We start from the raw sequence: 18,163 nt of genomic DNA, 5'->3' as shown, positions 1-18,163 counted from the left end.
CATTTAAATCGACATACTCAGCTTTGAACAGCTGTAGATCTTCTTGGGGACATCCTAGCTCTTCAGTGCCTTCTGCAAAGTTGTTAGGCATCTAAAATACTATACTATTACATAATGTAGTGCATTGTTAGATCATTATTGAGCTCTCTAGAAAGATAAAATGCAAAAAAGTAAATTTTCCCATATAAATTTTCATACAAATTTGAAATGCAATGCGCCAAGCGGAGTCAAACAATCGGTAAGTTTAGGGTTGTTTGGGCCCCAAGGGAAATATATATATATATATATATATATATATATATATATATATATATATATATATATATATATATAATATATATATATATATTATATATATATATATATATATTTTTTTTTTTTTTTTTTTTTTTCAGGTGGAGGGGAAATTTGCCTCCAAACCCCTGAGGTGACCAACCTCAGGGAGTGTGGGGGTTGGTTTGAATCAGTGACCGACTAAAACCCCTCCAGTCTCCAGCCCATAATACTCCTCGAGACACCGCTAGATATTGCTTCGGGGGAGCGGCTTTTGTGCTCTGTGCACCCTCTTGGTCTTTAGGTATTTTTGATAACTTAGCTAACTAACCTGGAGACTGGCCGTTAGCTAACACTGGCGTGTCGGTGGTCAACCTGTCGCCTGTTTTGCAATTCTAAAACTATTTGAGAGGCGGCTGTACAAACCGCCCTCCAAATGTATGGGTCTTTACACATCCTCCAAACTAGGTTGTCCGGAGTGGTGTCTGGCCCGCTCACTACCATCATGTCGCTCCTCCGCCTTGAGGTAATGGTGCAGTCACCGACTCTGACCACCGCCTGTTGCTCTAATTTGCGGTTGTTCACAACCGTAACCTCCGTTTTATGGTGCGCTAACTCCAGTTTCCTAGAGTGCATCCAGTCTTCGACCTTGCGTATGCAGTGCGCGGGCCGTCAACTCGACCTCTTCGATCGACTCGCCGTAGACCTCTAGCGTGATGTCGTCTGCGAAACCGACGATCACAACCCCTACAGGGAACTTTAGTTTCAACAACCCCCGTAATACATGACTTTCCACAACACCGGGCCCAGGATGGAACCTTGCGGTACCCCTGCGGTGATTGGGACGCACTTCTGACCTCCTCCGTGTTGTAAACTAGTACCCGATTCTGGAAATAATTTTCCAAAATCTTGTACAACGACACCGGTACGTGGATGCTTCTAAGCGCGAGCGCTATGGAGTCCCAACTGGCGCTATTGAGTGCATTCTTCACGTCAAGCGTGACGATTGCGCAATAGCGAATGCCCCAACTCTTACGCTGGAGTGCTACCTCTGCCGTCTTGGTGACAGAGAGAATAGCATCCAGCGTGGATCTACCTTTCCGGAAGCCGAACTGGTTACTTGCCAGACCGTTTACACCCCTCTGTGTACTTACAGTCTATTGAGGATAATCCTCTCAAGCACCTTGCCCGTAGTATATATATATATATATATATATATATATATATATATATATATATATATAATATATATATATATATATATATACATATATATATATATATATATATATATATATTATATATATATATATTATATATATATATATATATATATATATATATATATATATATATATATAAATATCTATATAATATATATATATATATATATATATATATATATATATATATATATATATATATATATATATATATATATATATATTTATATATATATATATATATATATAATATATATATATATATATATATATATATAATTTTTTTTTTTTTTTTTTTTTTTTCAGGTGGAGGGGAAATTTGCATCCAAACCCCTGAGGTGACCAACCTCAGGGAGTGTGGGGTTGGTTTGAATCAGTGACCGGACCCACTAAAACCCCTCCAGTCTCCAGCCCATAATACTCCCCGGGACCACCGCTAGCTATTGCTTCGGGGAGCGGCTTTTGTGCTCTGTGCACCCTCTTGGTTCTATAGATCTCTTTGCTAACTTAGCTAACTAACCTGGAGACTGGCCGTTAGCTAACACTGGCGTGTCGGTGGTCAACCTGTCGCCTGTTTTGCAATTCTAAAACTATTTGAGAGGCGGCTGTACAAACCGCCCTCCAAATTTTTGGGTCTTTACACATCCTCCGAACTAGGTTGTCCGGAGTGGTGTCTGGCCCGCTCACTACCATCATGTCGCTCCGCGCATGCACAAAACGAGGGCACACGAAGAAGACATGCTCAGCAGTCTCTTCCGCATCCGCGCACTCGGGACACATAGGGGACCCCGCATGCCCGAATCTGTGTAGATACTGCCTGAAGCAACCATGACCTGACAGAATCTGTGTCAAGTGGAAGTTAACTTCTCCATGGCGCCTCCCGACCCATCCGGATACGTCCGGAATAAGTCGATGCGTCCATCTACCCTTTGCGGAATTGGACCATTCCTGCTGCCATCTGATCATCGAGAATGACCTTCTGGTATATTCATATTCATAAAAACTCAAGTTGCTTTTTACGCGGGGGATACGTGCCGCGTAAAAAAAACGCGTGAATTCCGGAATCCACGTAAAAAACCGCGTTAGTTCCGGAATCCGCTTAAAAAAAAACCTGCGTTAGTTCTGCAATCCTAGTGAAGAGAAACCGAAATCCGCGCAAAAAAAATACCGCGTAAATTCCGGAATCCGCGTAAAAAACCGCGAAAATTCCGGAATCCGCGTAAAGAAAGCCGCGTAAAAAAACCGCGTGAAAAGCGACCTTGGTGTATATAAATATAGCTATATACACGTTACGAGAGAGCTACCCTGGTAACCAGTACGAACGGAAGAACCACGCTTGCACCCAATAAGCCACATCGATCGTCCACCGCGATCGACGCACAACACAAATGCCGACGCAGCCAAAAGCAACATAGCAACAGCACGAAGAACCAACGCCAGCCAGGAGACACACCAACGTGGACGACGACGACATCAAATGCTGACTCACCAAAATCGACTTACAAAAAGGTTTAGCAATAGGTATCAAAATTTAGTCTTAGTAGTGCTGTGTAACAAGCAAGTGGAAATATTTATTTTTTTTACTGAACGAATGTCATTCGTCACATTATTGGCGCAGTCTGGAAACAGTTGGAAAGTAGTGCAACTAGAGGTGATAAGAGAATGGCTTATACCTAAATGCGAGAAAGAAGTTTGACAATTTTTGGGAACGCTTGGTTATTACAGGCGATTCATAAAAGATTTCGCAAAAATGGTAAAGCCACTCACGTCGCTTCTCAGGAAAGAAGCCGACTTTATAATTACACCTGAAATGGTAGAATGTTTTGAAAAATGTAAGAAAATTTTAACTTTAGACCCCATACTCATATATCCAGATTTTAGCAAAGAGTTTACTCTCACAACAGACGCTAGCGACTACGCAATAGGCGCGGTCCAATCGCAGGGGCCTTTTGGCAGAGATAGACCGATCGCATATGCATCAAGAACCCTAAATGTGACTGAGGAAAGATACTCAACCACGGAAAAGGAGTTCTTGGCTATCGTTTGGGCCGTCAAACACTTCAGACCCTATCTGTACGGTCGAAAATTTAAATTATTCACGGACCATCAACCCCTCACATTTTCCATGACCAACGCGAACCACCGTATCATTAGAGGTAAATTAGCACTCGAAGAATTTGATTATGAGCTAGTGTATAAACCAGGCAAGCAAAATGTAAAAGCAGACGCACTTTCGAGAATCAAACCTGACGAAACATACATCAACATGAATGAACAAGAGAACGATACTAGTTCCGTACTAGCTCAAGCACCAGACTCAGAATCCGAAACCGATCTTGAAACTGTTCACTCCGCAGATACCAGCGACGACCACTTTATTCAGTATACCGAAATACCTATAAACACATTCTGGAATCAAATAGTATTCAAAATTGCAAATTTCAGCAGTACTGCATACGAACAAATTTTTTCAAAATACCTCCGGTATACGATAATAAAACGTCAGTATACTGAAGAAGATATAGTAGAGATATTCAAAAAATACCTAAGCCCGAAACAAGTAAATTGTCTCAAGGTTCCCATCAGTCTGGCTCAACTACTTCAGGAAACATACAAGAAACATTTCTACATAAATAAACCTTACAAGACTGTAATTTCAGAAAAGATCCTACAGAACGTAAGATTGGAGTCCCAACAAGATGAGATCATAAGAACAACCCATGAAGTAGGACACCGAGGCATGGGAGAAAAAAAAGCTCAAATCACGCAACAATTTTTCTTTCCAGGCCTTGATAAAAAAATAAAAATCTACATTAATGGCTGTCCTATCTGCAGGCGCTGCAAATACGACAGAAATCCACCGAAGCTTATTCAAAAATCAAACGAACCATCAGCACATTTGATAAAGTACACATAGACATATTCTTTATGAAAAATCAGAAAATGTTGACGATTGTCGACTCTTTTTCTAAATTTGCAAATTTAATACCATTAAATACAAGGACTATCGTTGACATCAAACAAGCAATCACGGAACACATAAGACAGTTTGGACGACCCACGACAATAATTTGTGACCAAGAACCAGCATTCAGATCAATCGACTTCATAGGATACCTCCAAAATTTAAATATTGACATACATTACGCCAGTAATAGTAATTCGAACGGAATAGTGGAACGGTTCCATTCCACGCTCATAGAACTTTATAGATCTTGCCAATCAAAATACAATAACCTAACATTCACAGAAATAATGAACATACTTGATGACATATATAACAACACTGTACACTCAGCAATAAATGCTAAACCAAGAGATGTCGTTTTTAACAGAGGTTGTACCACCAACACAGGAGAAATTTTCGAGAACTATTCTAAACTGCATTCAGCCATCAAAGTTTTTTTTTTTTTCCTTCACAAATCATTTATTTGACACGGCACAAAGACAATTCAATGTTTAACGGCGCCAATTATATCGGGTGACTTAAAATCTATAAGCAAATTTTTTATCCTCGCTGCCGACTACGAGCTGAAATTAAGTCTATCTTAAAACTAGCATGTATTATTCAATCAGTGTTTTATAGTTGAATGGTCGTCTGATGATCATCGAATGAATATGCAGCATGTATGGATTTGTTCTGCTAAGCCACGATGTCATGAGCTGGGACAGGGGCTTGTAATCCTCGGGTTCTGAGGGTATTGTGCGGGGTCTAGTTGCTGGTTTTGGTTCGTTGTTGTTGTTCGCTGGTGTTCAAGTTGCCATATGGTGTGTGCCGCTGAGCCAAGATATAAAGAAAGGCCTCGGGTTTTCCTGGCGAGTTCGTGTGGGGTGCAATTGCTGGTTCCAAAATCGAGGTCTACGACGTGTTCTTGCCGTTTTGTTGAATGCGGGTGGAAAGGAATGGGACTAGACTTGGGCATGGATGGATTTCAGGAAAATGTATATAAGGGACATGTAGGGTAGGTCGCGACTCGCCAAGACATCACGAACAGGGACAGCTGGTTCTCTTCCCTTGGCCCGGAGGGAAGTTATTAATTTAGACCTGGCGTCACGGTGTACAGGGCATGACCAAACAACGTGCTCTATGTCGTGATAACCTTCACCACAGGCACAGATACCACTTTCCCCGAGCCCAATACGACGGAGATGCGCATCAAATCTATAGTGATTGGACATAAGCCGAGACATCACGCAAATGAAATCTCGACCTACATCCAACCCCTTGAACCACGGATTCGTCGATACCTATAATAAAATGTAACCACCTTCCCAGTTCCCCTCTGGTCCAAGAATTTTGCCAACTGATGATCGTATTCTGACGTACAAATGCGAAAAATTCATTAAAAGCAATTGGTCTCTCATAAATTTCACCGTTTGATGCGCCCACCTTAGCCAAAGAGTCCGCTTTCTCATTGCCCGGTATCGAGCAGTGAGAAGGGACCCACGCTAAGGTAATCTGAAACGATTTTTCGGATAAAGCACTCAGATGTTCCCGTATTTTCCCCAGGAAATACGGAGAGTGCTTAACATCTTTCATCGATCGAAGAGCCTCAATAGAACTGAGACTGTCCGTAAAGATGAAATAATGGTCCGTGGGCATTTTTTCGATAATCCCTAGGGTGTACTGAATAGCAGCTAATTCTGCGACGTAAACAGAAGCAGGATTATCGAGCTTATGGGAGACGGTTAAATTGTTATTAAAGACACCGAAGCCAGTGGACCCATCGAGAAGTGATCCGTCAGTGTAGAACATATTGTTGCAGTTGATGTTTCGATATTTATTGGAAAAAATTTTAGGGATCTGCTGCACGCGTAAATGATCCGGGATTCCACGAGTTTCTTCTATCATTGATGTATCGAAAAACACAGTAGAATCAGAAGTATTTGATAAGTTGACACGATTTGGAATATTCAAAGAAGGGTTAATATTTTGGGACATGTGATTGAAATACAATGTCATAAAACGGGTTTGAGAATAAGTTCAATTAACCTTTCAAAATTTTCAATCACAGGACGGTTCAAGACCTCACATTTGATTAGAATACGAGAAGACAGGCTCCAGAAGCGGTTTTTCAACGGTAGAACTCCGGCTAAGACCTCCAAACTCATCGTATGGGTCGATTGCATGCAACCTAAGGCGATACGCAAACAACGATATTGTATTCGCTCCAGTTTGATCAAATGTGTGTTTGCTGCGGAGCGGAAGCAGCAACACCCGTACTCAATTACAGACAATATCGTTGTTTGGTAAAGCCTTATAAGGTCTCCTGGGTGGGCTCCCCACCATGATCCGGTTATTGTACGAAGAAAATTTACTCTTTGCTGACTTTTCTTCATCAGATACCTAACATGGCAACCCCAGGTGCCCTTAGAGTCGAACCAGACACCAAGATACTTATGCACCAAAACCTGAGAGATCGTTTTACCCATTAATTGTGCTTGGAGCTGAGCAGGTTCATGCTTCCTAGAAAAAACTACTATCTCAGTCTTCTCCGGAGAGAATTCGATACCTAGCTGTAGAGCCCAAGCAGACAAATTGTCCAAGGTATCTTGTAATGGTCCTTGCAAATCGGCAGCTTTGACTCCTGTAACAGAGACCACGCTGTCGTCGGCAAGTTGTCTTATCGTGCATGAATTTGCCAGACATTCGTCGATGTCATTTACATAAAAATTGTAAAGAAGTAGGCTTAAACATGAGCCCTGGGGAAGACCCATGTAGCTAATATGAAAAGTTGCCAAATCACCATGCGTAAAATGCATGTGCTTTTCGGACAACAAATTGTGCAAAAAAATGTTTAAAATTGGAGAAAATCCTTGTCGGTGAAGTTTACCCGAAAGAATGTCAAAAGCCCCCTTAATGTCCAAGAACGCAGACGCCATTTGTTCTTTGCGAGCATACGCCAGCTGAATATCTGTTGAAAGCAACGCAAGACAATCATTCGTCCCTTTGGCACGGCGGAAGCCAAACTGAGTATCTGATAGCAGACCATTTGATTCGACCCAGTGGTCTAAGCGACGGAGTATCATTTTTTCCATCAATTTCCGGATACAGGATAACATTGCAATCGGCCTATAAGAGTTGTGATCAGAAGCTGGTTTCCCTGGTTTTTGGATGGCGATCACCTTCACTTGCCTCCAATCCTGCGGTACAATGTTTTGCACCAGGAACTTAATGAACAAGTTCAACAAGCGCCTCTTGGCATTGCCGGGCAGATTCTTCAACAAGTTGAATTTGATTCTATCTAACCCAGGCGCGTTATTGTTACAGGACAGGAGGGCAACTGAAAATTCTGCCATCGTAAAAGGTGATTCTATCGCGTCGTGGCCCGGAGACGTATCGCGAACAAGGTTTTGCGCAGGAACAGAGTCCGGACATACTTTCCTGGCAAAATCAAATATCCACCTACTTGAAGACTCCTTGCTTTCGTTGACCGTTACGCGATTTCGCATTCTTCGGGCTGTGTTCTAAAGAGTGCTCATTGATGTCTCCCTTGACGTCTCGTTTACGAACCGACGCCAATATCCGCGTTTCTTTGCCTTAGTCAAGCTATTAAACTTGGTATCAAGCTCCGAATAACGTTTAAAGTCGTCGGCATCGTCTGTATCCCGGAAGGTCAGATACGCGTCGGATCTTTGCGTGTAGGCATCGGAGCACTCTTTGTCCCACCACGGAGTGGGAGGCGGTTCTTTGATCGTTACGCCAGGGTATTTCTTCGTTTGGGCTTGCAACGCGGCGTCGAGAATCAAGCCCGCGAGGAGGTTGTATTCTTCAAGCGGTGGATGATGTTGAATCGAATCGACCGTTTTTGAAATCATTTCCTCGTATAACTTCCAATCGACATTCCGTGTGAGGTCATACGGAATATCAATTGGTCGCATGCGAGTTGAACCGTTAGTAATTGAAATAAGAATAGGCAAATGGTCGCTACCGTGAGGATCGAGTATAACCTTCCATGTGCAATCCAACCGTAGCGACGTCGAACATAAGGATAGATCCAAAGCGCTTGGGCGCGCTGGAGGTTGCGGGATACGTGTCATTTCACCGTTGTTCAAAATAGTCATGTCGAAGTCATCGCAAAGGTTATAGATCAAAGAGGAGCGGTTATCATTGTAAGGGTAACCCCAAGCCACACCATGAGAGTTGAAGTCTCCCAAAATCAAACGTGGCGAGGGAAGAAGTTCTATCAAATCAAAGAGCAGCCGTTGCCCAACCTGTGCTCTGGGAGGAATATATATTGAGGCAATACAAAGCTCTTTACCATGTTTTGTCATTTGACATGCGACAACTTCGATGCCTGGAATCGAGGGGAGGTTAATACGATAGAAAGAATAGCACTTTTTAATCCCTAGAAGTACTCCTCCATATGGGATGTCTCGATCAAGGCGAATAATTTTAAAATCATGAAAGTTAAGATCAATATTTGAAGTAAGCCAAGTTTCACAAAGGGAAAATGCATCGCATATGTTTTTATTTATCAAAACTTTAAGTGAATCAATTTTTGGTAAAATACTTCTACAATTCCACTGTAAGACAGAGATAGGATCCTTCATATACGCAGATGAATTAGGCATCGAAGGATACAATCGCTGCAAGGAGGGGCCATTGGGCAGTCAACTGCTTCAAAAATGATCTAACTGTTGGGAGAAGTACTGTGAGGAAATTTTTAATTGGATCAGGTATATTGAAGTTTTCAAAAATCCAGTCCACGATGTTAGAAAAATTCACCAATCCAGAGTTTATTTGATTATCTGGGTGTGCAAATGGAACAACTGGGGTTTTAGATGTTCCAGGAAGTGCTGGGAACTCCTTCTGGGGCTTTAAATTTGCAAGCCCAGGAGGAGTTTGCTTCGGCTTTTCCGCAGCACTTTTAGATTTGTTCGTATTATTCATTCCATCTTGAGAAACCTTAGGTCCTTTCTTGGGAAGCTTAGGAGAGGAAAGATTTTTCCTCTTTCTAGTCTCCCCAAGACAGGCAAAAGAAGTTCCCTCTAGTGGTTCGTCAGAGTCGGTTTCATCTGAAGACAACAGATCAAAGGGGTTCGATGTTATGGTAGAAGTGGTCACGGTCTTCTTAAGAATCTCAGCGTAAGAACGCTTTGAGCGCTCCTTAAGAGACCGTTTAATTTTATCTCTGCGTTGCATGTACACCGGGCATGCGGAAAGCTCATGCAGATTTTCCCCGCAGTGAATACACTTTTCAGCGTTTACGCTGCAAGAATCTACCGCATGAGTCTCCCCACACTTGCCACACCGTGCCTTATTGCAGCAGTAGGCGGCTGTATGGCCTAACTGCTTGCAATTGGTGCAATTTATAACACGGGGCACATACAAACGCACAGGCAGACGAACCTGGTTGATAGAAACGTGGCTAGGGAGTGCAGATCCGGCAAACGTAACGCGAAACGAATCTGACGGAGTGTATACTTTTTTACCGGAGACGAGCGACATGGACCGTAATTGCTTAACATCCAATACTTTCGCCTCGGTAGTGGATTTTTTGAAGCAGCCGACGCCGCTTCCCAGAATACACTCAACAGTCAGACTCGAATCGGTTACTACACCGTCGATCTCCACGTCTCGTGCAGGTACATACACGCGATACTCGCGAGTAAAGAGCTCAGAGCGAGCTATATCGTTGGCCTGATCCAGATCATTGACCACGACACGGAGCTTGTTTGGTCTGACTTTTGCGATTTCGGTCACGGCCTTGTATCGTGACGTCAGATCTTTCGCGATTTGTAACGTGTTCAGTGATTTTCCTCCTGGTTTGGGCCTCATGTAGAGAACCAGTGGACCCGTTGATCCGTCTGGGTAGAGCCTGGGACGAGGATTGACTAAAGCAGGGACAGAGGGGGGGTGAACAGGAGGGACAGGGTTGGGTGGGTTTGGAGACGGGGGATCGGGGGCTAAGGGATCCACATCCTTTGCGCTCAAACTAGCGCAACAGTACAGTGGCAAAGAATCACGTACCTCTTCTTCTTTGTTGTCTTCAATAGCACAATCACCGAGTCTTTCGGTGCTGGAACGGGCAGCTTCGCAGCGGCACAGCTATAGCACAATAGCAGGATGACCTTCGGATTATCAGTTTGTCTTTACACCGCACTTCGCACTCTTTGAAACACGACCGAGTAAGCAATGCTTCATTTCTTCTTCACACAGTAGCGACTTTATAGCGAGACAATCACTTAATGCGTCCGTTTTCGTCGAGCGTTCGGGACGGAATGACCATCAAAGTCTTGATGGAAAGAAAAAAATCAAAAGTTCAGGACTCTAACGAAACGAAAACAATACCAAAAGAGCTTGAGCCAGATCAAAAAGTAAACGTTAGAATAGCACAGAGACTAACAAAAGACAAAGAACCTTATAAAATTGTAACGATTAAGGAAAACCAAGATCTCACCTTCGTGGACCATAATGGAGTAAAAATACACAAAAATAGAATCAAATCTTGATTTTCTTTAATTGCAGATGTTTATCTATGGCAGCAGCAACAATGTACAGAGACATTTCTAGCTCGAACGAACTGAACGCATTCAAACTTGGATCCGCTAGAATTAGAATAGGCTACAATAGAATGATTCACAAAGTAGACCTGGACGAAATAAGGAAGAACCTAGAACACATAGAAAGTCTAGCCAGCAACCTAAACGCAACAGACCATTTGATGGGCACCCTCGACTTCAAACTCAAAAGAGCCCATAACATACTCAAAAACCTATCACCAAAACGATAGAGAAGAGGATTGATTAACGGCCTCGGAAAATTAGTCAAATTAATGGCAGGAAACCCCGACCAAGACGATTTAGACCTTATCAACAGCAACTTAGAGACGATAGAAAAAACCGAAAATCATCTCATTCAAAATCAAAATAAGCAAGTTAAAATCAATCTAGGCATCCAAAACATGGTTAACAAAATATCAGACACAGTAAGAAAGTTAAAAGTACAAGCCTTTAATAGTATTAACCATTTAAACGATGAAATCGAGATCATGAATCTAATACTTAATCTTGACATTCTGATTAAAATCTTAGAAGATTTAAGAGAACAAGTAACATTTGCGAAATCAAATCTGCTAAACTTAAATATCCTTACTGAAAGCGATAAACAATACATCCATAGAAAACTAGAAGATCAGCATATCCACATTAATTTTGAAAATGAATTATCAGAATTTGTAAATTGTATTGTAATAGTTAAAGACAATCTTATTTTTATAATTGTAAAGATACCGATTGTCGACACAAAAGAATCCGAACTACTACAACTGGTAGCCATATACACAAACGGAAGCAGAATCGATACGAACGTGCAGTATGTTGCAAGGAACCGAGACACAATTTACGAACAGAAAAACGTATGCGTTCTATGTGGAAGCTCTCACCAACTCCAAGATAATTGTATCTACAGCATCATAACAAACAGACAAGCGAAATGTTCAACCGTCAAGACACAGAACCAGATAATACTAGATACTAGTAGACACCAACACAGCAATCGAGATACTCGACTCATGTGCAGACAACCGGATGATATCAACGCCCACCATTGTGGAAACAGGCAATTGTACGGTAAAAATTTCAAACTTTACCTTTGGAACCAATACAGAAACGGTAGATCAACCAGACTACTTCTTACCACTCTTGGGAAGCAAGATTGAAATCGACAAAAGCAAACCAAGCATCGAAGAGATACACCACTCGAATCTCGAAAATATCGAGGAGCTAACAAAGGTCAAAATCCGACTATCCCACCAAAATGCAATAGGAACGATAACATTTGCCACATTTGTGGCGATACTCTTAATTCTGCTTTATTTCCACAGGCGTAAAAATACCATCCAAGGTATAGCAATCCCCAAACACTTACAAAAAAAAAACAAGGAGGCAAATCTGAAAAACCCTGAAGACATAGAAACGTCCTTAGGAGACTTGAAGCATCCCACATCCAAAATAAACGGTACCCCAGAACCGGAAGTCAATCGAGGACGCTTGACACTTAAGGGGGGAGACGTTACGAAAGAGCTACCCTGGTAACCAGTACGAACGGAAGAACCACCCTTGCACCCAATAAGCCACATCGATCGTCCACCGCGATCGACGCACAACACAAATGCCGACGCAGCCAAAAGCAACATAGCAACAGCACGAAGAACCAACGCCAGCTAGGAGACACACCAACGTGGACGACGACGACATCAAATGCTGACTCACCAAAATCGACTTGATTTTTCTTATGACTAATCAAGGTTAATCACCTAAAACAAACAGTGATACTAACAAGTGAAAACATAACAATTAACGTCGCGAGTGGTGAACCTAAGCAGGAACAGCGCATATCTATCCATCTTTCGGATTTATCCATTCAGTGACAGTAAAGTGAAACCTGAGGGTATCTTATTCGCGAACCGCGAAGTTCAACGTAACCAAACGAAATTCAAATCCGCGTAACCATTGCTTCTAGCAGCAAAGCAAACACGAGAAGCAAGCGTGATATTGTATTTCATTTAAATAGAGGCATTATGGCAAATCCAGCCCCTAATACAATTTCAACAGAGCAGCTGATTGCTCAAATAAAAATACTTACAGACAACCAGAACAGGTTGCTGCAAACCATAAGCGGACTAGAACAGAAAGCCAGAGACCCGTTTATAAATTTCGTCACACCGGACCCTATTAAAAATATCCCAAATTTTAATGGGAACCGTAAGGAAACGCTTGCGTGGATCGAAGACACACAACAGACGTTAGATTTATTTGAAGACTACGAAGACGACCCCACGTATAAACAAATTATTACGAGTGGTCAGATCGAGAATAGTCGGGGAAGCAAAAGAGGTGCTTATCGCCTCCGGCAACCCTAAATAATGGTGTAATATCAAAAAAGGTCCTTTTGAATTCTTTCGGTGACAAAAGGGATATTACCTCACACATACAATCTTTATTCTACATCAAACAAGGGAAAGCTACTCTTACTGAGTACTATCACAAAGTAAAAACGATCGATACAGCGATCAAATCTTCAGCAGCACAAATGGAGGATTACAAACACTCCATAGAAGCAGTTAACAAACTAATAAGCTTGATGTCGCTCACGAGATACGTGGACGGACTGAATGGCGAACAGCTATCAATGTACGTGCGAAGTTATCGGCCCAAATCATTAGAAGAAGCCCACGATATAACAACGCAACACTCAAACGCTACATATAGGCAGAAAATGGGTTTCAAACAAAATATTGCGACACACAAACCGTAAAACCATAACCCGTCAAACAATGCCTCGTTTGCCAAAAACAACAATTTCGCCCATTCCAAAAATAATCAAATCTATAAACCGGCATCAGACAAATTTAAAATTCAAAAACATTTCGATGAGGACGTTTCAATGAGGACATACCAATCAAAAATACAAGTTCATAATCATGAAACTCAAGAACTGGAATCTGACACCCAAATACCGACGAACACTTCACTTTTAGAATCAGACGACGACGATTATTTTGAGGGAGACGAGCTAAATTTTCTGCTGGTCACAAAAGAAAAACAAAAAACATAAAAAACAACAACTTCATTCCATATTTCAAAATTCAGACAACCAAAGGCGACCTGAAATTTCTAGTAGACACAGGAGCCAATAAAAATTATATCTCGCCTAGGCACGTAAACCCTGAAAATTGCAAGCCCGAAACGGGAATACAGGTAACAAATATAAGAGGCAAACATAAAATCGAAAAATGAGCCTCATTCGACGTTTTTCAGATCAACAAAAAAAATTAATTTTACGTTTTCAATTTTCATGAGTTCTTTGATGGACTGATCGGATACGAAACTTTGAGAGACCTGAACGCACAATTAGATATCAGAAAGAATACACTAAAAATAGGCAGAAAAACTTTACAACTAGAAAAAAGTATTCAGAGGGACACAAAGTAAATATTTCGGCACATGAATTTCAAATGATCAAAGTCAGAACAGAGCAGGACGGAGACTCAAAGTCAGAACAGAGCAGGAAGAAAAGACTTATGAAAATTTTTCCGTTTTACCCGGTCTATATAAAAGTTCAAACAAAGTAGCCTTCATAGTAATACAAAACAATAAGAAAACACCAATCGAAGTAAATAGCAACGAAATTAATATTCAAAATGACAATTACGAGCTACAAACAACCGAACAGGACGACGACCCATTCGACTTGATAGAACTACCAAAAAACGTTGACCCCTCTTACTACACAATTAGAAACAACCACATGAACGACGAAGAAAAAAAGCACTTAGATCAGTCATCGAACAAAACAAAGAAATCTTATATGTGGAAACAGATAAACTCTCGTTCACCCACAAAATTAAACATAATATTCGAACCACAGATAACATTCCCGTACACTCAAAATCTTATAAATATCCGTACGTGTACGAGAAAGAAGTCCAAGAACAAATCAAAAAGATGCTTAAAGATGGGATCATAAAGGAGTCAATCTCACCATACACTTCGCCTGTATGGGTAGTCCCAAAAAATCCGATGCATCAGGACGAAGAAAATTCCGTTTAGTGATCGATTACAGAAAACTAAACGAAAAAACAATAAACGATAAATATCCAATCCCAGAAATCACAGACATTCTGGATAAGTTAGGAAGGGCAAAATATTTCTCCACCTAGTGTCTGGGTTCCACCAAATTCAATTAGCGGGTGAAGATACGGAGAAAACGGCTTTTTCAGTTAACGGCGGCAAATACGAATTTACACGTATGCCATTCGGACTGAAAAATGCACCAGCCACATTCCAAAGGGTCATGGATTGTATTCTGAGAGAGTTAACAGGAGTATGCTGCTTCGTCTATATGGACGACATAATTGTATTCTGTAAATAATTGTAAATATATCTTGACAATATTTAGACTTGACGTCATTTTAGGAAGGAAAACATATTATGACAAATGATTACTACATGCATACATACATATAACAACAAACGATATAGCCTCTGTAAGTCAAACACAACAAGCAATTAATAACCAGTCCGTTATTTGTTTGTCAACTGGTTACAATGTATGACTCTATAGAGCAAAATCATTTGAAATCGCCTGGAAATACGCGAAAATTTATTCGACCATTTTTGATTTGAATGAATCTTTGCACCCGTATTTGACTTAGCAAATTGAGCATTTTTCACAGTGGAGAGATTTTTTACACCCATGAGTTACATTCTAAAAGGGCGTATGCCTTTTGGCATAGGTTTTATTCGAAGCATTGTAGCCCAGAAACCGTTGGTTGTATAGAAAAACTGTCTGAGAATGAGTTGTAGCGAATCGAAAATGCATCATAAAAAAAATATCCACTGTACAAAAAAAATTAAAAATAAACATTAAATTTTAATTTAAAAAAAAAAGAGTTGAATTTTTTTTTTCATTTTTTTTCAAAGAAACTTGACGTTAATACGCAACTTAAAAAAAAAAGTCCAGGATGGAGAAATGAAAATATTTTTTTTTTCATTGGTGGATTAATTTTTTTATGACAAATCAATTCTAATTCAAACATTTTTCAAAATATTTGTATTCTGATGATTTTAAAAGATGCAGAGAGTCATTTTGAATCTAAAAGCTCTTGGTAGTAAACATTCTTAAGGCATTGGTTTTCGAGTTATTTCTAATTTAAGCTCGAAAATTATAATTATTTAGGAAAATACACGTTTTTCTTAATTTGTCCATGGTTCTCCAGCAAAAACCATACGTTCATTGGAATGCTTGATCAAAAATATACAATTTATTCTTGACAACAAAACGATTGGGCGAACGGTTCTCAAGAATTAAATGTTCTAAGTGTTATAAATATATATAAGAATTAAATATTTATTTTCGAATTTTATTATCTTAGGAACATATTTAGCCTCATACCAGAATCTCTGAGAAAGATGAAATAAATCATCGAAACGTCGGATAGTTGAAGCGAAACATCGTTTGGCGTTCCTTTTGTTATGTTATATATATATATATATATATATATATATATATATATATATATATATATATATATATATATATATATATATATATATATATATATATATATATATATATATATAATATAGTATATACTATATAATATATATATATATAATATATATATATATATATATATATATATATATATATATATATATATATATATATATATATATATAATATATATATATATATATAGTATATATATATATATATATATATAAATATATATATATATATAATATATATATATATATATATATATATATATATATATATATATATATATATATAGTATATATATATATATATATATATATATATATATATATATATATATATATATATATATATATATATATATATATATATATATATATATATATATATATATATATATATATATATATAGTAGCATGCAGTTTCTGCCACTCACCAGTTATAAGCTGTTCGTTTGTTTACCTTAATGGAACACTTGTCACAAAGAGAAAACCACTTAAATTATTAGCTTTTAAAGCACTTCTTGATTATCGCGCACTATTTCGGAACACTGTGCTCTTGTAATTTTCCACAGAGACCAAAAGCACTGATAAACTTTGTCAATTTAACTTAGAATTGCAAAGAACTACGGACCACAAAGGAAGTTGATCCGCAGCTCAAGAAGTGCAACCAGAACTGTTCCTAAGATAATAAAACTCGAAAATAAATATTGATTCTTATATATATTTATATCACTTGCATCCCGTCGGATGCGGTATATTTTTCCAAATCTGTATCAAATTTCCAGTTCGCTTATTTTTCGTTCTTTCTCTACTCACATACTGTCTGCTTAATGAACTTGCGTGTTAACGGAAAAAGCCGTTCTAAAAATAGAAATTCAGTTCGAAAAAATTTAGCCGTACGGAGCCCCCTTCCGTAGTTGTGTCGCACTTGCAAGCACTCGACGCAGACTGACTTTGGTCTCGATCACACAGGTCTATAAGAGTTATCAGCATCAGCTGAATCTTCTGTGTGTGATGAGACATTCCTTTCAGTCTATAAATAACGCTTGCACAGCAGTGTGTGTAGTTAGGGATGAGCAATAGAATAAGTCGACAGCGGAATGTGATACGATATAGATTGTGGAACAGTACCACTGTCCCCCGTAGTTTAATTGGTCAAAACACCATGCCGGAGACAGGGAGATTGCAAGTTCATGTCCCGTCGGGATGCGGTATATTTTTCCAAATCTGTATCATATTTCCAGTTCGCTTATTTTTCGTTCTTTCTCTACTAACATACTGTCTGCTTAATGAAATCACTTAGAACATTTAATTTTTTCTTGAGAACCGTTCGCCCAACCGTTTAGTTGTCAAAGAATGAATTGTATATTTTTGATCAAGCATTCCAATGAACGTATGGTTTTTGCTGGAGAACCATGGACAAATTAAGAAACACTTGTATTTTCACGAAATAATTATAACTTTTCGAGCTTAAATTAGAAATAACTCGAAAACCAATGCCTTAAGAATGTTTACTACCAAGAGCTTTTAGATTCAAAATGACTCTCTGCATCTTTTAAAATCATCAGAATACAAATATTTTGAAAAATGTTTGAATTAGAATTTTCATAAAAAATTAATCTACCATAAAAAAAAATATTTTCATTTCTCCATCC

General features: G+C 39.3%; 1 protein-coding gene across 12 annotated transcripts in view; it reads left to right on the top strand.

The window, feature by feature from the left end:
* LOC129718726 (uncharacterized) overlaps positions 1 to 18,163 on the top strand; it is a 463,725-nt gene that overhangs the window by 321,750 nt on the left and 123,812 nt on the right. For 2 of the 12 annotated variants that reach the window (XR_008727022.1, XR_008727018.1), the window contains one exon: positions 1,803 to 2,687. The exons of 8 other annotated variants lie outside the window; for them this stretch is intronic. The gene's annotated coding sequence lies outside the window, so the exon portion shown is untranslated. Of the gene's footprint in view, positions 1 to 1,802; positions 2,688 to 10,496; positions 10,517 to 10,968; positions 13,699 to 18,163 lie in introns of those variants that run through there. 2 more of the 12 variants (XR_008727017.1, XR_008727020.1) reach the window with 2 other exon arrangements.

The sequence above is a fragment of the Wyeomyia smithii genome, chromosome 1, assembly GCF_029784165.1.
Source record: "Wyeomyia smithii strain HCP4-BCI-WySm-NY-G18 chromosome 1, ASM2978416v1, whole genome shotgun sequence".
Classification (NCBI taxonomy): Eukaryota; Metazoa; Arthropoda; class Insecta; order Diptera; family Culicidae; genus Wyeomyia; species Wyeomyia smithii.
Note: the sequence above shows the minus strand (reverse complement) of the source record. Positions and strands in the feature narration are given on the sequence as shown.